Raw genomic sequence first — 17,744 nt, forward strand, 5'->3', positions numbered from 1 at the left:
CTCACACCTGTAATCCCAGCACTTTGGCAGGTCGAGACAGGTGGATCGCCTGAGATCAGGAGTGCAAGAGCAGCCTGACCAACGTGGTGAAACCCCATCACTACTAAAAACACAAAATTAGGCCAGGCATGGTGGCTCACACATATAATCCTAGCACTTTGGGAGGCTGAGACAGGTGGATCTCCTGAGGTCAGGGGTTTGAAACCAGCCTGGCCAACATGGCAAAATCCCATCTCTACTAAAAATACAAAAAATTAGCTGGGCGTGGTGGCACATGCCTATAATCCCAGCTTCTCAGGAGGCTGAGGCAGGAGAATTACTCAAACCCAGAAGGTGGAGGTTGTGGTGAGCCAAGATCATGTTATTGCACTGACAAGAGTGAAATTCTGTCTAAAAAAAAAAAAAAAAAAAAATTCCTCACAGAATAGCACCCCCTACTTTTTGCTGCCCACTGCTGCCCAGCATGCAACGTCTACCCCCATCAGCATCTCAAGAACAGTGCATGATCACATCGGGGCCATCCATTTGTTAGTACAATTTTCCAAAAGGAAAACCTCTCCTGTCACTTTTTTCATAACCCTTACCGGGTTGTTGGTGAGGATCCCACAGAAGAATAAAGGTGAATACTGTGTAGAAAGCATAAAACATCAGGCCTTGTTAGGGAATCCGCTTGGAAGGGGGGAATCTGTGAACTGGGTCCTTTAGCTAACAGACTGCGAGGTCATCTGATGATCCTGGGAGAGGAAACTCTCTGCCACCCACTCCCACTCCAGGTGTTCTTCCTGTAGCCCCCAGGAAACCATTCCTATCCCAACAAGAGATCCCACAACCTGCTGAATTACCTCTTCAGAGGTCATTTGGCATCAACAAACTCCTTTCCAAAAGTTAGAAGAGTAAATTAAGATATTTGCCCTTTACGCCTTAATGTGAGTTCTCATAAACCTTGCCTTTCTAGTCAATATTAAAGTTGGAGGGAAAGGGATTTTTGAAGGGGGCTAATCAAGCTTTTTGCCATTCTGACTTATGATATGACAGCTAACCAAAAAGAGGTAGGAACCAGCCCTTCCAAGCAATATTTATTTTTACTTAAAATTTCCTTGATAGTCTTCTAATGCAGCTACTGGAGCCCTTCAACAGCCTCTGAATACAACGTTTATAGAGGACACCCTCATTTGCTGCTATAGGTTGATTAGCCAGATAACTGGGGTGTGATATAAATATGGGCTTTGCCACTAAATTTTTTTTTTTTTTTTTTTTTTTTTTTTGGAGAGGGGGTTTTTTTTTGTTGCCCAGGCTGGAGTGCAGTGGGGCAGTCTCAGCTCACTGTAACCTCCGCCTTCCAGGCTCAAGCCATTCTCTCACTTCAAGCCTCCGGAGTAGCAGGGACTACAGTCATGCACCACCACACCTGGCTAATTTTTATATTTTTTGTAGAAACAGGGTTTTGCCATGTTGCCCAGGCTGGTCTCGAATTTCTGGGCTCAAGCAATCCTCCCTGCTTGGCTTTCCACAGTGCCTGGCCAATTTTTTTTTTTTTTTTAATTTTTGTAGTAACAAGGTATTACTCTCTTGCCCAGGCTGGCCTTGAACTTCTGGGTTCCAATGATCCTCCAGCCTTGGCCTCCCAAAGTGCTGGGATTACAGGAATGAGCCACCATGACAGGGCACCACTTCTTACTATCTGTGTGATCTTAGGCAAGCCACAGAAACCCAATTTCCTTATCCATGTAACGGGGATTATAAGAATCATTCTACTTCATGGAGTTGTGAGGTCAAAATCAGTAGATGAAATGTAAAGGGCTTAGTATGCTGCCTGGCACATGGTGACCTTATATGTGTTAGCTTACTCTCTTTGTGCCCCACTAGAATGCCAGATACCTGGGAGATCCTGCAGGTGTCTACTGTCTATTGGGTTTTCAGGTGTGTGTATGTGTGCTTTTTTTTTTTTTTTTTAGACAGAGTTTTGTTCTTGTTGTCCAGGCTGGAATGCAATGGCATGATCTTGGCTCACTGCAGCCTCCACCTCCCAGGTTCAAGCGATTCTCCCGCCTCAGCCTCCTGAGTAGCTGGAATTACAGGCATGTGCCACCACACCCGGCTAATTTTTGTATTTTTAGTAGAGATGGGGTTTCTCCATGTTGGTCAGGCTGGTCTCAAACTCCTGACCTCAGGTGATCCGCCCACTTAGGCCTCCCAAAGTGCTGGGATTACAGGTGTGAGTCACCGCGCTCTGCCTGCTATCTATTGGTAACTGAAGAGGAAAAGACATTTTGAAACAGTGGAGAAGGACGCTTTGGAGAGACAGCACGGGAGTGATCCATCTATTCATTTCTTCATTAATTCAGCATTCACCAAGAGAGAGGCTGCTATGTACCAACCAAGCCAGCCAGGTAGACATCATCTCGGCCTCGAGGGTCCTCAGGCCTAAAGGGAGATGAGTATACAAGCAAATCCCACATTTCAGTGAGCTCGCTTATGAGGGAGTGAAGAACCAGAAAAAAAGATGGGAGAGGGAGGGGAGTGACTTCATGTTGATGCCTCAGAAAGGGGGTGAATTCAAGCTGAGATCCAGGAGAATGAGTAGCAGCGGGAGTGCCAGGGGTCAAAGAGCTGGTGGGAAGGAGAGGAGACAAAAATGGGTGCCAAAGCAGAACTTTCCTTTTCCTTTTTCTTTTTCTTTTTTTTTTTTTTCTTTTTTTGAGATGGAGTCTTGGTCTGTTGCCCAGGCTGGAGTGCAGTGGTGCGATCTGGGCTCACTGCAACCTCTGCCTCCCAGGTTCAAGCAATTCTTCTGCTTCAGCTTTCTGAGGAGCTGGGATTGTAGGTGCCCACCACCATCCCCAACTAATTTTTGTATTTTTAGTAGAGATGGAGTTTCACCATGTTGGCCAGGCTGATCTTGAACTCCTGATCTCAAGTTATCCACCCACCTCTGCCTCCCCAGGTGCTGGAATTACAGGCCTAGCCACCGCACCCGGCCCCAAAGCTAAACTTTATACCTCTAACTTTTGCCTCACCTCTCTTCTCTTGCCCGAGGTCAGATGGAAAGTGGCTCTTTCCTTAGGGGGCCCAAGGAGAAAAGGGGTTACCAGTCCCCCAAGCCCACTATCCTGCCTGCCCTGGTGAGCTCAGGTGGGAGTACTAAAACTTCTCTGCCATCTTTGGGGTCATCAGTTTGCCCACTACTGAGGGACCCAACTCCCAAAACCAGAAGCTGAAGACAGAGTCGGCCACACCCCCATCCCCCTGCTCATCAGCCCTCCTTTCTGCAGAAGGCTGTCCTGCTGCCAGGGAAGAAGAAAGCCCCGCTCTTCTCTCTGTTTCCCTCCCTCCCTTCCCTTACCTGCCTGGGGACCTGGCGCCAGAAGGGAACCCACAGAGCCTGGAGAGGTTTTTCTAGGACAAAAGCATGAGGACACCAGGGAATGTACTTCTGACCATTAGGGGCCTCTGGCAGGGAGCCCTGTCTGCAAGTCATCAAGCAGCCTTTTGTTACCTGCTGCTGGGGGATTATTGACCCAATTGGCTATTCTGAGAAGGTTATCGGTTTAAAATTCCTACCTGGCCTAGGGGCTGTGCTCTTCCCTGGTTTAGTTGTACAATCAGGCGTGAGGTTTACATGCATGAGTCCATCAGGGGACAGTGTTTATTCCTTCGATTTTTGTGAGGTCTTCACTTTGAAAAGCTAAATCTAGGCTTGCAAATCATACCAGTAGGAAACTGTCATTGTCTCGACAACAAAGCCCATTTGCTTTAGCCATGAAAAGGAAGAATTTTGAGAGCAGACCGGTGGCTTCTGGTAACCAAAATGCAAGTCAGATTTTCACTGAATTTCCTTCCTTTCCTTTTATTCCTTCCTCCCTCCCTCCCTCCCTCCCTCCCTCCCTCCCTTCCTTCCTTCCTTCCCTCCCTCCCTCCCTCTCTCCCTCTCTCTCTCTCTCTCTCTTTCTCTCTTTCTTTCTTTCTTCTTTCTATGGTCTCACTCTGTCAGCCACGTTGGAGTGCAGCGGTACAATCTTGGCTAACTAAAGTCTTGACCTCCTGGGCTCAAAGAATCCTCCCACCTCAGCCGTCTGAATAGCTGGGACCACAGGCATGCACCACAACACCCAACTAATTTTTTTTTTTTTTTTTTTTTTGAGATAGAGTCTTGCTCCTCACCCAGGCTGGAATGCAGGCTCACTGCAACTTCCGCCTCCCAGGTTCAAGCAATTGTCCTGCCTCAGCCTCCCAAGTAGCTGGGATTACAGATGCACACCACCACACCCAGCAAATTTTTGTATTTTTAGTAGAGACGAGGTTTCATCATGGTGGCCAGTCTGTTCTCAAACTCCTGGCCTTGTGATCCACCCGCCTTGGCATCGCAAAGTGCTGGGATTACAGGAGTGAGCCACTATACCTGGCCAGTTTTTGTATTTTTCGTAGCAATGAAGTTTTACCATGTTGCCCACACTGGTCTGGAACTCCTGGGCTCAAGAAATCCACCCGCTTCAGCCTCCCAAAGTGCTGGGATTACAGGCATGAGCCACCACGCTTGGCCTGAACTACTATAACAGTAGAATATATGAGAAATTAGTCCTTTCCAGATATTCACTCTCCATTTCCACCCCCACCCATTGCTGAATCACAGACAGCAAAAAAACAAAGAAGTCTCTGGGGCTTCAGAGATGCTCCTCTACTGGTTGAGGCAGACAGGGCCACCATGATGAACTGGGTGCCCAGCCAGGATAAGAGGGACAGTGGTTCCCAGATTTTGGCAAGATCCCTGTAGATCATTAGAAAGAAATTTGCGCAACAGTGGCAATGGTTGTTCAAACCAATATGTGTTAATACCCCTTTCTTCTCTGTTTTGCTGTTTGTTCACTTTTTTTTCCCCCCAGGACGGAGTCTTGCTCTGTCACCTAGGCTGGAGTGCAATGGCATGATCTCGGCTCACAGCAACCTCCACCTCCTGGGTTCAAGCAGTTCTCCTGCCCCAGCCTCCCAAGTAGCTGAGATTACAGGCACACCACCACGCCTGGCTGATTTTTGTATTTTTAATAGAGATGGGGTTTCACCATCTTGGCCAGGCTGGTCTCAAACTCCTGACTTCAGGCGATCTGCCCACCTCGGCCTCCCAAAGTGCTGAGATTACAGGCATGAGCCACGGCGCCTGGCCTGTTCACCTATTTTTGAACCAATTTGTCTTGACCTTGCCTCCTCCTGAAAGCCTGAGTTGTGCTAACCACTCCTCTCCCCAAGGGTCCTGAGATGACAATTACATGGGACTGTAGAAAGAATCTGAGGGCAGAGTTGTCATATTTTGGGGTTGTTTTTAAAGCACAGGATGGCCAAGAGGGTACTTCCAGAGCAGGGGTGGGTAGGTGGTGCTGGGAACAAGCTTTGCAGACAGAGAAATCTGTTTATCTTCACACTCCAGAGAGACAATCACTCTTCCTGTGACAGCAGAGAGTACTGTAGCGAGCACATTCCAGGAGCAGAGACGTGTGGGCTTCTGGACCAAGTGGCCTTCTCCTAATCAGCGGTGGGTCTCAATGAGATAAAATGGGGCAAGAGCAGCAGGAAGCCTGCTCCATCTTTCCCCCTAGGTCTTCAGAAGAAACTTTGATCAAAGGAGAAGTGGTATTTGTGAAGAGCTGAGAGAACTTGAAAGAAAATCGCAGTGGGCATGGATATTTGTTTATATTTGTCTGGGTTTCTGGGGCAGTCTGGCGTACAGCTCTTCGGCCGCTCTGCCATTTCTCCACCCCACCCCCCATCTATTCTCCTCACATGGATCACTTTTCTAAAGTTAAAATGTATATTATAATTCAATAACATTTCCAAGAACTAAATCCATTCGTGATTTATGGGCCAAGGAAGAGGTGGTTCATCTGATTTTGCAATTTTTAATATTTATAAAAGTTGAAACTTTCCGCAATGTTCTTATCTTTGTCTCTGAGGCCTCGTAAAAGATACAGGCCTCCTGGATACAGACTGGATAGAGCAAAACCGTGTGTGCGTGTGTGCATGTGTGTTGAGGAGGGAATTTTTTTAGATCAAAGAGTTTCATTTGGTGTCCTTCCTTCCCGCCTCCTCCCCCCATCCCAGATCTGCTTGAAAAGAACTCAGATCTCTTTTCCCACACACAGACTAACCTGATAGTAGAGGAATGAGTGGGGGAGGGGTCTGCTGTGGTGTAGGGTATAGCCAGTTCAGCACCCTTCATCTGTGATCTAAAGAAAAGTCTGGTAAAAGGAAACTAAATGTTTGCCGTGCAGTGTGGAGGTATAACACATAAAAGCAATGCCCTGCTTTGATTTTTAAGGATAAGACAACAGTAGCATGGCTTTTAGTGCTTGACCCAAGACTGCAACTATCAATAGTTACCATGTACTGAGTATTTACATATTTCAGGCATTGAGTGAAGCGCTGTACATAGCTTAGCTCATTTCATCCTACTGAAAGTACTCTGTGATGGATATGATTCCTGATTTCCAGGTGAGGAAACTGAGGTTAGGGTATATTAAGTGGCCCCAGGCTGCGCTGGCTGTTAGAGCCAATGTTCACACCAGGTCTTTCTGTCTTCAAAAACTGAGCTCTTCATCACTATGCAATAAATGTTGCTGCACAGTAATGTAGACATAAATCTATGGCAGGGACTTCTCTGACCAAGCGTTAGGCAATATACTGTCCAGTACAATGCAAATAAAATTAATAACATGTGCTAGTAAACATGGACATCTTTGTGAGAGAAGGACTATACTCAGCTGACAGATGGAGATGTTATTGTATTCATCACTGGTGACTGCACATCTGGAAACAGAATCTAGCCTTGAGATCAGACGTATTCCAGACATACACAGGTCCCCCTGCCTCCCCCTTGGAAAAACCTTTGCTGGGTCCTGCTGTGCCCTCCAGCTACAGTCCTGTTCTCTCTTCCTTTTCCCTGCCAAACTTTCGGAATGAAAAATGGAGCCACTCATCATCCCATTTCCTCAACCCCACCCCCTGCACTCCGGTTTCCTCCCACTGTTCTCCTGAAACCTTAAAGAGGTCATCAGTGAACTACTCATTCCCAAATCCCGTGAAATGTTCTCCATCTTTATTCTCCTTGGCCTTCCCCAAGCATTTCATGTTGCTTACCCCTATAGCTTTCTCCCTCAATTCTGTGATTCTGCTGAGTGCATCCACTTGCTCCTCTAATTGTCTCTTTCATGGCTCTTTAGAACATGGCCTTTGAGGCCCAGGCTTTACCCTATGCTCTTTTTTCTCTATACTGTCCTCTCTTTCAGTGATGTACCCTAATTCTCACTGATTCAGTTGTCATCTCTCTGGAGAAGATGCCTAAGGTGATTCAGGAGAAAGAGACTAGGATTAGAACCCTGACCATTCCTCTCCACACCAGCTGGAAGGTCCTGGGTAAGTCCTTTACTTTCTGAGCCTTACTTTCCTGTGGGTAAATTAAGACTGGCAATAGGCACTGCACAGGGACACTTGAGTAATATAATGGATGTGAACATCCTGTAGAAACTGTAAAGTACTATAGAAGCATTGACTATTGCTCTTACCTTTGTCTTTATTTCTTTGAACTTGGGCTCTAAAGACAGTACTCATCAGCTTTCCTCCCAAAATTTGCCATTCCCATCCTAAGGTTCAGAAATATTGTAAGTTATCATTAAAATATGTCAAGTGGGTAGCAGTGATCTCCTCCTCGGCATCATGGCCGCCCTTAGACCCCTTGTGAAACCCAAGATCGTCAAAAAGAGAACCAAGAAGTTCATCCGGCACCAGTCAGACCGATACGTCAAAATTAAGCTTAACTAGCGGAAACCCAGAGGTATTGACAACAGGGTTCGTAGAAGGTTCAAGGGCCAGATCTTGATGCCTGACATTGGTTATGGGAGCAACAAGAAAAGAAAGCACATGCTGCCCAGTGGCTTCCGGAAGTTCCTGGTCCACAACATCAAGGAGCTGGAAGTGCTGCTGATGTTCAACAAATCTTACCATGCTGAGATAGCTCACAATGTTTCCTCCAAGAACCGCAAAGCCATTGTGGAAAGAGCTGCCCAGCTGGCCATCAGAGTCACCAACCCCAATGCCAGGCTGCACAGTGAAGAAAATGAGTAGACAGCTTATGTGCACATTTTGTGTTTAAATAAAACTGGCATCTTCCTTTAAAAAAAAAATATGTAATCCCAGCACTTTGGGAGGCCGAGGCGGGTGGATCACGAGGTCAAGAGATTAAGACCATCCTGGTCAACATGGTGAAACCCCGTCTCTACTAAAAATACAAAAAATTAGCTGGGCATGGTGGCACATGCCTGTAGTCCCAGCTGCTTGGGAGGCTGAGGCAGGAGAATTGCCTGAACCCGGGAGGCGGAGGTTGCGGTAAGCCGAGATCGTGCCATTGCACTCCAGCCTGGGTAACAAGAGTGAAACTCTGTCTCAAAAAAAAAAAAAAAAAAATATATATATATATATATATATATATATATCAATTGACATCCAATTTAGCAGACCTGACATAAGAATTGTATGTCCTCCAGCTCAGTCCTGGCCATTTGCCAAATAGTCCTCCTGCTGCTTTTCAAGGGCATTGCCCACACTGACTGCCGCTAACTGTCTCTCTCTTGACCAGTCCTCAGTTCAGAAGAGATAAGAGCATTTCGGTCTTAAAGCAGTATGGGTTCAAATCCTGGCTCTGATAGTCGCTAACTGGATGACCTTGGGCATTCATTTAACTTCTCTGAGCCTCAGTCTGCTCATTTGTAAAATGAGAACTGATATTGGTTGAATTGTGTTCCCCCAAAATGAGATATTTTGAAGTCTTAACCCCCAGAAACCCAGAATGTGACCTTATTTGGAAACAGGGTAATTGTAGATGTAATTAATTAAGATGAGGTCACATTAGGGTAGGATGGACCCCTAATCCAATGTGACTATTATCCTTATTGTATGTCCTCCAACTCAGTGGAGCCCTTGTGGAGAAAACCCTGTGGGCTGGGTGCAGTGGCTCACACCTGTAATCCCAGCACTTTGGGAAGCCGAGGCGGGTGGATCACGAGGCCAAGAGATCGAGACCATCCTGGCCAACATGGTGAAACCCCATCTCTACTAAAAATACAAAAATTAGCTGGGCATGGTGGCACACAACTGTAGTCCCAGCTACTTGGGATATTGAGGCAGAAGAATCGCTGGAACCCGGGAGGCAAAGGTTGCAGTGAACCGAGATCACGCCACTGCACTCCAGCCTGGGGACAGAGCGAGACTCTGTCTCAAAAAAAGAAAGAAAGAAAGAAAGCCTTGTGAAGACACTGGAAGAACAGCATGTGAAGATGAAGGCAGACATTGGAATGCTGTGCCTACAAGCCAAGGAATGCAAAGGATTATCAGCAAACAGAAGCCAGGAGAGGGGCATGGGACAGATTCTCCCTCACAGCCCTGAGAAGGAACCCACGCTGCTGGCATTTTGACTTTAGACCTCTAGCCTCCAGAACGGTGAGACAGTAATTTTCTATAGTTTAAGCCACCCAGTCTGTAACACTTCGTTACAGCAACACTGGGAAGCTAACACAGGAACAACGTCCATCTGGAAATAAATAAAGTAGGCTGGGCAAGGTGGTGGCTCACACCTGTAATCCCATCACTTTGCGAGGCTGAGGCAGGCAGATCACAAGGTCAGGAGTTTGAGACCAGCCTGGCCAATATGGTGAAACCCTGTCTCTACTAAAAATACAAAAATTAGCCAGGGGTGGTGGCGCACACCTGTAGTTACAGCTGCTTCGGAGACTGAGGCAGGAGAATTGCTTGAATCTTGGAAGCGAAGGTTGCAGTGAGCTGAGATTGTGCCACTGCACTCTAGCCTGGGCAACAGAGCAAGATTCCATCTCTAAATAAATAAATAAATAAAGTAACCAGTTAAAGCGCCAGGGCTGCTTCTGTGTAATAAGCTCCACCATACCCTTTAGGCTCCATAGCGCCTTCCTTTACAGCTGAACTCTTTGTCTTCCCTGTGGTCTGAAAGAGAGAATGATGACTTTCCTCTGCTGGAATACGTAATAACCTGACCACCCAAGCTTTGGCCCTGACGCTCTGCCTCCTCTTCCTCCTCCCCTCCTCCTTGCTCTCCTTCTTCCTCCTTCTTCTTCTCCCTCCTCCTCCTTCTTTCTTCTTCTTTCTTCCTTTTCCCCCTTCCTTCTTCCTTCTGCCCCCTCCTCCCTCCTCCTCCCTACTTCTCCCTCCTTCTTCTTCTCTCCTTTCCCCTCTCTTCTTCCTTTCTTCTTCCTTCCTCCTCTTTCCTCCACTGTCTCTTTCTTTCTCTTCTCCTTCTTCTTCCTCCTCCTCCTTCCTCTTCCTCCTTCTGCTTCCTCTTTCTTCTTTCTCTTCTTTCTTCTTCCCCTCGTTTCTTTCTTATTCTTCTTTTTTTTTGCCTCCCCATCAGGGAATTTATCTTGATACCTTCTTTACTCCTTAAAATCCTGCTAGCAGCCAGTTCTGATTTTGGAAGCTACTTGGGCTGCCAGAGACATCCCCCAGCCTGCCAGGGACACACTCCTCTGCCTGTGCCCCACCTCTGCTTACTTGACCCCTCTTCTCACCTTCCTTTCCTCCTGACCCAACCAGTCATACTCTCAAGGTTTCCACCAATATGAACAGAGAACAATTCCTGGAATTCATGGCCTCCTTCCAATTGCCACCTTATTTTCTCTTTCTAGTAACAGCAGATTCTTCAAATATATGATCCAAATCATCAGGAGATCATATATTTAATTAATTTCTAATTAATTTTTGCATTATCTATACCTTTTGGCCCATCCAGCTGCCACTTTGCCAGTCTTTAAAACATTAAGGATAATAGTAGCTTTTAAAAACACAGATATGGGCTGGGCGCAGTGGCTCACGCCTGTAATCCCAGCACTTTGGGAGGCCGAGGCGGGTGGATCACGAGATCAAGAGATCGAGACCATCCTGGTCAACATGGTGAAACCCCGTCTCTACTAAAACTACAAAAAAAAAAAATTAGCTGGGTATGGTAGTGCGTGCCTGTAATCCCGGCTACTCAGGAGGCTGAGGCAGGAGAATTGCCTGAACCCAGGAGGCGGAGGTTGCGGTGAGCCGAGATCGCGCCATTGCACTCCAGCCTGGGTAACAAGAGCGAAACTCCATCTCAAAAAAAAAAATAAAAAAAAAAAAAAACTCAGATATGTCTCTACGTGGTGCCTAGGCTGGTCTTGAATTCCTGGACTCAAGCAATCCTCTTACCTCAGCATCCCAAAGTGCTGGGATTATAGGCACAAGCCACCATGGTGGGACATGGGACAGTTCCCCATCATCCAGTAATAACTCTTTTTTTTTTTTTTTTTGAGACAGAGTCTCACTCTGTCACCCACGCTGGAGTGTAGTAACACTGCCTCAGCTCACTACAACCTCAACTTGCCAGATTCAAGCGATTCTTGTGCCTCAGCCTCCTGAGTAGCCAGGATTACAGGCTCCTGCCACCACACTCAGCCAATTTTTGTATTGTTAGTAGAGACAGGATTTTGCCATGTTGGTCAGGCTGGTCTTGAACTCCTGACCTCAGGTGATCCACCCACCTTGGCCTCCCAAAGTGCAGGGATTACAGGCATGAGCCACCGTGCCTGGCCTATAGCTCTTTTCTTACCCAACATTTGCCTCCTCTAGAAGTTACTATATTTTTCCCCCATGCTGTTCTTTCTTCTGCTGCCAAACTTTTCAAACAGGGACCTCTGACAGTGAGGTAGATGCTTCTTGTGATTCTGCACACCTCACAAAGATCCCTTCTCTGAAGGGTGGCCCTAACTCACAGGGGTGGCCCCCAAAGGCCACATCCATACTTTGTGGCCCGGTGACCTTGGCCATAGCTGATTGATCCAGGAGTAGATAATCCCCCCTCGGGTCCCTCCCTAGAATGTAACGTATGGAGGGGAGAGATGGAGAGCTTGGGCCTTGTCAGTGCTAAACCATACCAGTGGCTGGATTCCAGAGAGAGGGTTAGCTTCTCTGCACAAGTGCCCAGAACTGCTCTGGGTGCATTCCTTCCTGAATCTGACTTGTCTTAGTCTTTCTTAATCCAAAATAGACCCTATAGAGACCTGCTTTCTGGTCTGGCTTGGAAGTCATCACTCCCATCTGTACAGGAAGAAAAATGCTGAGCAAAGTGAATATCAATAACTCTTCTTAGATCCATCAGAGAACTGAGGCCACCGGACAAAGCATTGCCCAGAAAATCAAGGAGATGGACAAGAGAATACAGAGAAACACAACTTACCAGAGTGGAAGCCCAGGGGCAGAAAACCCTATGGGAACTAGTAGTGTGTCCTTTTATCCAGCACATTATATCCAACTTTCAGCAAAATAAAGGTGCTATGAGAAATTAAATTCGAGCATGGATATTCCAGAAGGCTTTATAAAAACCATAACATAGGCCAGGCAATGTGGCTCATGCCTGTAATCCCAACACTTTTGAAGGCTGAGGCAGGAGGATTGCTTGAGCCTAGGAGTTCAAGACTAGCCTGGGAACAAAGTAAGATCCTTTCTCTACAAAAAATGATTTTAAAAATTAGCAGGGCATAGTGGCTTCTGCCTATAGTCCCAACTACTTGGGAGGCTGAAATGGAAGAATGTCTTGAGTCCACAGGTTAGGACAGACAGACAGACAGACAGAAAGGGAGGGAGGGAAGGAGAGAAGAAAGAAAGAGGAAGAAAAAAAGAAAGAGAAGGAAGGAAGGGGGGAAGGTAAGGAGGGAAGGAGGAAAGAAAGAAGAAAGAAGGAAAGAAAGGAAAAAGGAAAAACTCAAACCCATATTATTTGAACTGGGTCTAAGAGGACTTCAGCAGACACAGAGCCTAAGCCCAAATGTGGAGAGAGAGGGCAAGGGCATGTTGGAAGAGTAGCTGGTTTCCCTATACGTACTAGGAAATGACAATATGAGAATTACAAAGAATTGGAACAAGAAGAATATGAAGCATGGAGCATGGAAAGGGACTAAAGGCTGGTGGCCCTGGTGTTGCAGGATCAGAGCTGTGATTAAAGCAAATGGGTCAGCTAGGCACGGTGGCTCACGCCTGTAATCCCAGCACTTTGGGATCTCGGCAAATTTCTTCACCCCCACACTCTGCCTAGCCCTGGCGATCCACCATCCTTTGCCATCTCAGAGGGACTTCTTTCCATCCTGATACTCACCACTTCTCTGAGTCTCTATGACTAGCTGGCCTAGGCTGTGCCCAGGAACATGTGGGGCCTGAAAACATCGTAGGAGATGTGTCCTAGGCAAATCCCCCTGGGGAATCTACCTGCTTCCCCAGCACCATTCCACAAGGAGAGGCAGTGTAAGGGAGTATCAGGCAGTACGGAGTTAAACAAAAAACAAACTGCACAGTAACTTTCTGAGGGAATCGTGTAGAGAGCAGGCAGAAGGAGAGAATAAGTGTAGCCCAGGCACTTCCTTTGTAAGAGGGAATGGTGTACACTGACTCTTTGAAAAGATATGAGCTAGTCAGTTAGACCTTTTACTTTTCTTCAGCACCTTCTTTTACTTCCTGTCTCTCTCTCTCTCTCTCTCTCTCTCTCTCTCTCTCTCTCTCTCTCCCTCTCCTCTCTTTCAGATGTCCAGGCTGGAGCACAGTGGCATGATCATAGCTCACTGTAGCTTTGAACTCCTGGGCCCAAAGGATCCTCCTGCATCCGCCCCCTGAGTAACTGGAACGACAGCTGTGCACCACCACACCTGGCTAAAAGACTATATCTTTCTACATCTTCCAAGCCCTGCTCTTGTCACCAGTGTTCCACCATTCACATACACTGCATTTTAGCCACATCCTTGACTGTTGAGTAAGAGATTTTCAAGATTGAAAGTGATCTTATAAATCACAGGGTCCAATCCCCTCACTTCAGGTAGGAGGAAACAAGAGTCTCAAAAAATTGAGAACATTGTCCTACTGTTCTTTAAATTATTACTAAATTTAAGTAAGCCTAATTTAGTAACTAAGTTACCATACTAAATTGTTACATGGACAAGTAACGGTAAGCAGGTAACTTGACCTCTCTAGCCTTCAGTGATCTTTATCTGTAAATGGAAATAAAAATTGTGCTTATTTCATAAGGTTGTAGCCAGGACTAAATAAACCAAGGTAAGCATTAAAACAGTATCTGGGCTGAGTGTGGTGGCTCATGCTTGTAATTCCAGCACTATGGGAGGCTGAGGCAGGTGGATCACTTGAGGTCAGAAGTTTGAGACCAGTCTGGCCAACATGGTGAAACCCCATCTCTACCAAAAATATGAAAATTAGCCAGGTAAGGCCAGGTGCAGTGACTCATGCTTGTAATCCCAGCACTTTGGGAAGTGGAGGCAGGTGGATTACTTGAGGTCAGGAGTTCTAGACCAGACTGCCCAACATGGTGAAGCCCCATCTGTACTAAAAATACAAAAATTAGCCAGGCATGGTGGCAGGTTCCTGTAATCCCAGCTACTCAGGAGGCTGAGGCAGGAGAATTGCTTGCACCTAGGAGGCGGAGGTTGCAGTGAGCTGAGATCGTGCCACTGCACACCAGCCTGGGCAACAGAGCAAGTCTCCAGCTCAAAAAAAAGAAAAGAAAAGAAAATTAGCCAGGTGAGATGGCGGTGTGCACCTGTAATCCCAGCTACTCGGGAGGCTAAGGCAGGAGGATCGTTTGAACCTGGGAGGCAGAGTTTGCAGTGAGCCGAGATCCCACCACTACACTCCAGCCTGGGTGACAGAGACTCAATCTCAAAACAAAACAAAACAAAAAACAGTATCTGGACCATATGAAAAATGTTCACTAGTTACTCTGTTTACTGTTACTATTGTGTCAGGTATAATTGTTCTATCACTTATAGCTTTGAGTGTATATTTTATTCCCTCATGCAGTCAACATGTTTACTGAGTATTTACTATTTACAGTAAACATACAACATATGTTTACTGAGTACCAAGCTCTATGTATTAGGTGCTGGGGATAGATTCAGTCCTTGCCCTCAGATTCTTCACAGGTCAGTGATTGTCATATAATGTGGGCCTGGAGGGAGAGCTACAAAACTGCTGCAGGCATCAGGAAAGCTTTCAAGGGAAGAAGACATTTGATCTCTTTTAAGGATGGGTTTGCAGGCTGGGGAAGACAGGGGAAAGAGCATCACAGGCATTCAAGCCTCAGGGAGCAAGCTGGCAAAGGCAGAGCCCTGAGAAGAGCGCTGTCAAGGAAGGCAGTGGTGAGAAAAGAGACTACAGAGGGAGCCTGGGGCCAGATTGCAAAAGGTTCTCATAACTAAATTGCAAGCTTCCTGTCTGTCCCCTGGGGGTAATTAGCACAGCGCTTAATTCAAAAAATTACTTGATTAATTTCTTTTTCCCCTTTGACAAGCATGGAGGTTCATTCTTAGCTTTGGTTATTGCGAGGATAAGTTTTTGATTCCCAAATTTACATTTACAATTCTCTATCCTGAGTTCCCCATCACCAGATGCCTGAATGGTGGAAACATTAAAGATTCTTCCACCCTGGTGTTTCCTGTTACTCTCTCCACTCTTCCTTTAATTGGGCAGCTACACTCGAGGAGATTCAGTACCTTAATAAGTGGGAGAAAGGCTTTTGACATTTGAAAGTCCAGGCGTTGGAGGAAACCCTGGGGCACAGAAAAAAAAATAACTTGACATATGCATCAGAGCAAGTTTTCCCACCCTTGGGCCAGTTTGAAGGTTTTCTGCTTTGAAGGGAAGAGGAAAGCCCAGGCTAGGGAGGGAGGCAGTGATAAAAATCATTAGCAGGTAACTCCCTGAGAAGGGAAGTCTGGACTCTGTCTCCCTTTTCTATTTCTTTTTTTTTTTTTTTTTTTTTTATTTTGAGACAGAGTCTCACTCTGTCACCCAGGCTGGAGTACAGTGACACAATCTCAGCTCACTGCAACCTCTGTCTCCTGGGTTCAAGCAATTCTCCTTCCTTAGTCTCCCGAATAGCTGGAATTACAGGTGGCCACCACCATGCCAGGCTAATTTTTGTATTTGTAGTAGAGACAAGGTTTCACCATGTTGGCCAGGCTGGTCTCGAACTCCTGACCTCAAGTGATCTTCCTGCCTCGGCCTCCCAAAGTGCTGGGATTACAAGCATGAGCCACTCGCCGGACCTGTTTTTTCTGACTTGGCCTGGGGGACAGTGGTGGGAAATGACAACAGAAACCACTGATGGATTTGGGGAAGCTGAGGGAAGAGGAGGCCCCTGTCCTCTTGTAGACCCCAAAGACAACACAGCCCAGACCAGGTAAGTCTGTGTGAGTGCCTGAGCAGCTGAGTCCAAACAGCACCGGGGCAGTAGAATGAGTTCCCTTGAGACTGAGAGGCATAGAGAAGTCTCATGGAACAGGGACAACTCAGCCATGAGCTGTGTAAATTGAAGACAGTACAAGAAGGCTCTAGTGAGCCCTCTTGCACTTATAGGCAGCATGGGGGAAAGCAGGAGATACCCTTAACTAACTGCTGCAAATTCTCTGTCACCCTGAGAGAGATGAATGGGACTTTCAGAAAAGTAAATTTACTTGTTTGCACATCTGGGGCTTGAGGCTACCCCTAACATCTATGAAAAAAATTCATGTATAGTAAACTTTAAACTCACTATGATTCACATTTTATCTCAATAAATGCTTCTTGAGCACTCACTAAGTATGAGGCACCCAAAATAATCCAGCGAGGGAGACAGACACACAAATATTTGCCTGCTAAAAACACAAGCAGCGTGTTCTGAGAACACACAGGAAACACCCATGCATTCTGATGAATGAGAGGAAAAAGCCTCTAGGAGCAGGGTGGCATTTGACTTGGGCTTAGAGAGATGGGTAGGAAATTGTTAGGGAAACAAGTGATTTCTGGCTGTTGAAGAAGATGGACAGACTTAGAGCACAAGGCTGGAGGGAGGGATCTGCAGGGGGTGAAAGTATCCCAGATCTCAGCCATATTCTCCATCTCAAAATCCTTAGGGTCATGTTTTGGTTTTGCGTTTTGTTTGTTTGTTTGTTTTTTCAGAGAAGGGGTCTTATTCTGTCATCCATGCTGCCAAGTACAGTGGTGCAACCATAGCTCACTGTACCCTCAAACTCCTGGGCACAAGCAGTCCTCACACCTTAGCCTCTTGAATAGCTAGGACCACAGGTTTATCTATCAACACTGGCTAATGGTTTTTATTTTCACTTTTGTAGACACAGGGTTGCTATCTGACCCAGGCTGGACTCAAACTCCTAACTGCAAGCAATCTTCTTGCGTTGGCCTCCCAAAGCATTGAGATTAGAGGTGTGAGTCACTGAGCTGGCTCTAGGGTCTTGTTTTGATAGTTTCTGCCCCTCTCTTTTCGCAGACAAGCACTTTTCAAGTCTTGCTTTTTTATACTTAAGTTTCATATGGCTATAACAATAGCAATAAACATAAACAATTTAAAAATATGGCAATAGCAACTACCATTTTTGGAGTTAGTATTATGCTTTTTACCTAAATTACTGTCTTTATCCTTACAGTAATCTTAACTACAAGAATTTTTGTCCCATATAGGAATATTATTCCTTTTTCCAACCCCTACTCTAATCCTAATGATAGCTGAATAACCATTTCCCAAGATGTACTTTATCATCCAAGGTACTTTTGTCATATGTTCTTAACAAAAATTATTTTATTTATTTTTATTATTTTTATTTTTAAGACAGTGTCTCACTCTGTCACCCAGACTGGAGTGCAGTGGCACAATC

General features: G+C 46.1%; 1 pseudogene; it reads left to right on the top strand.

Moving 5' to 3' along the window:
• Positions 1–7,674: 7,674 nt before the first annotated feature.
• Positions 7,675–13,371, top strand: LOC116564217 (annotated as a pseudogene).
• The last annotated feature ends 4,373 nt before the right edge of the window (positions 13,372–17,744 follow it).

This window comes from Sapajus apella, unplaced genomic scaffold, assembly GCF_009761245.1.
Source record: "Sapajus apella isolate SASKATOON/1434 unplaced genomic scaffold, GSC_monkey_1.0 scaffold37, whole genome shotgun sequence".
Taxonomy (NCBI): Eukaryota; Metazoa; Chordata; class Mammalia; order Primates; family Cebidae; genus Sapajus; species Sapajus apella.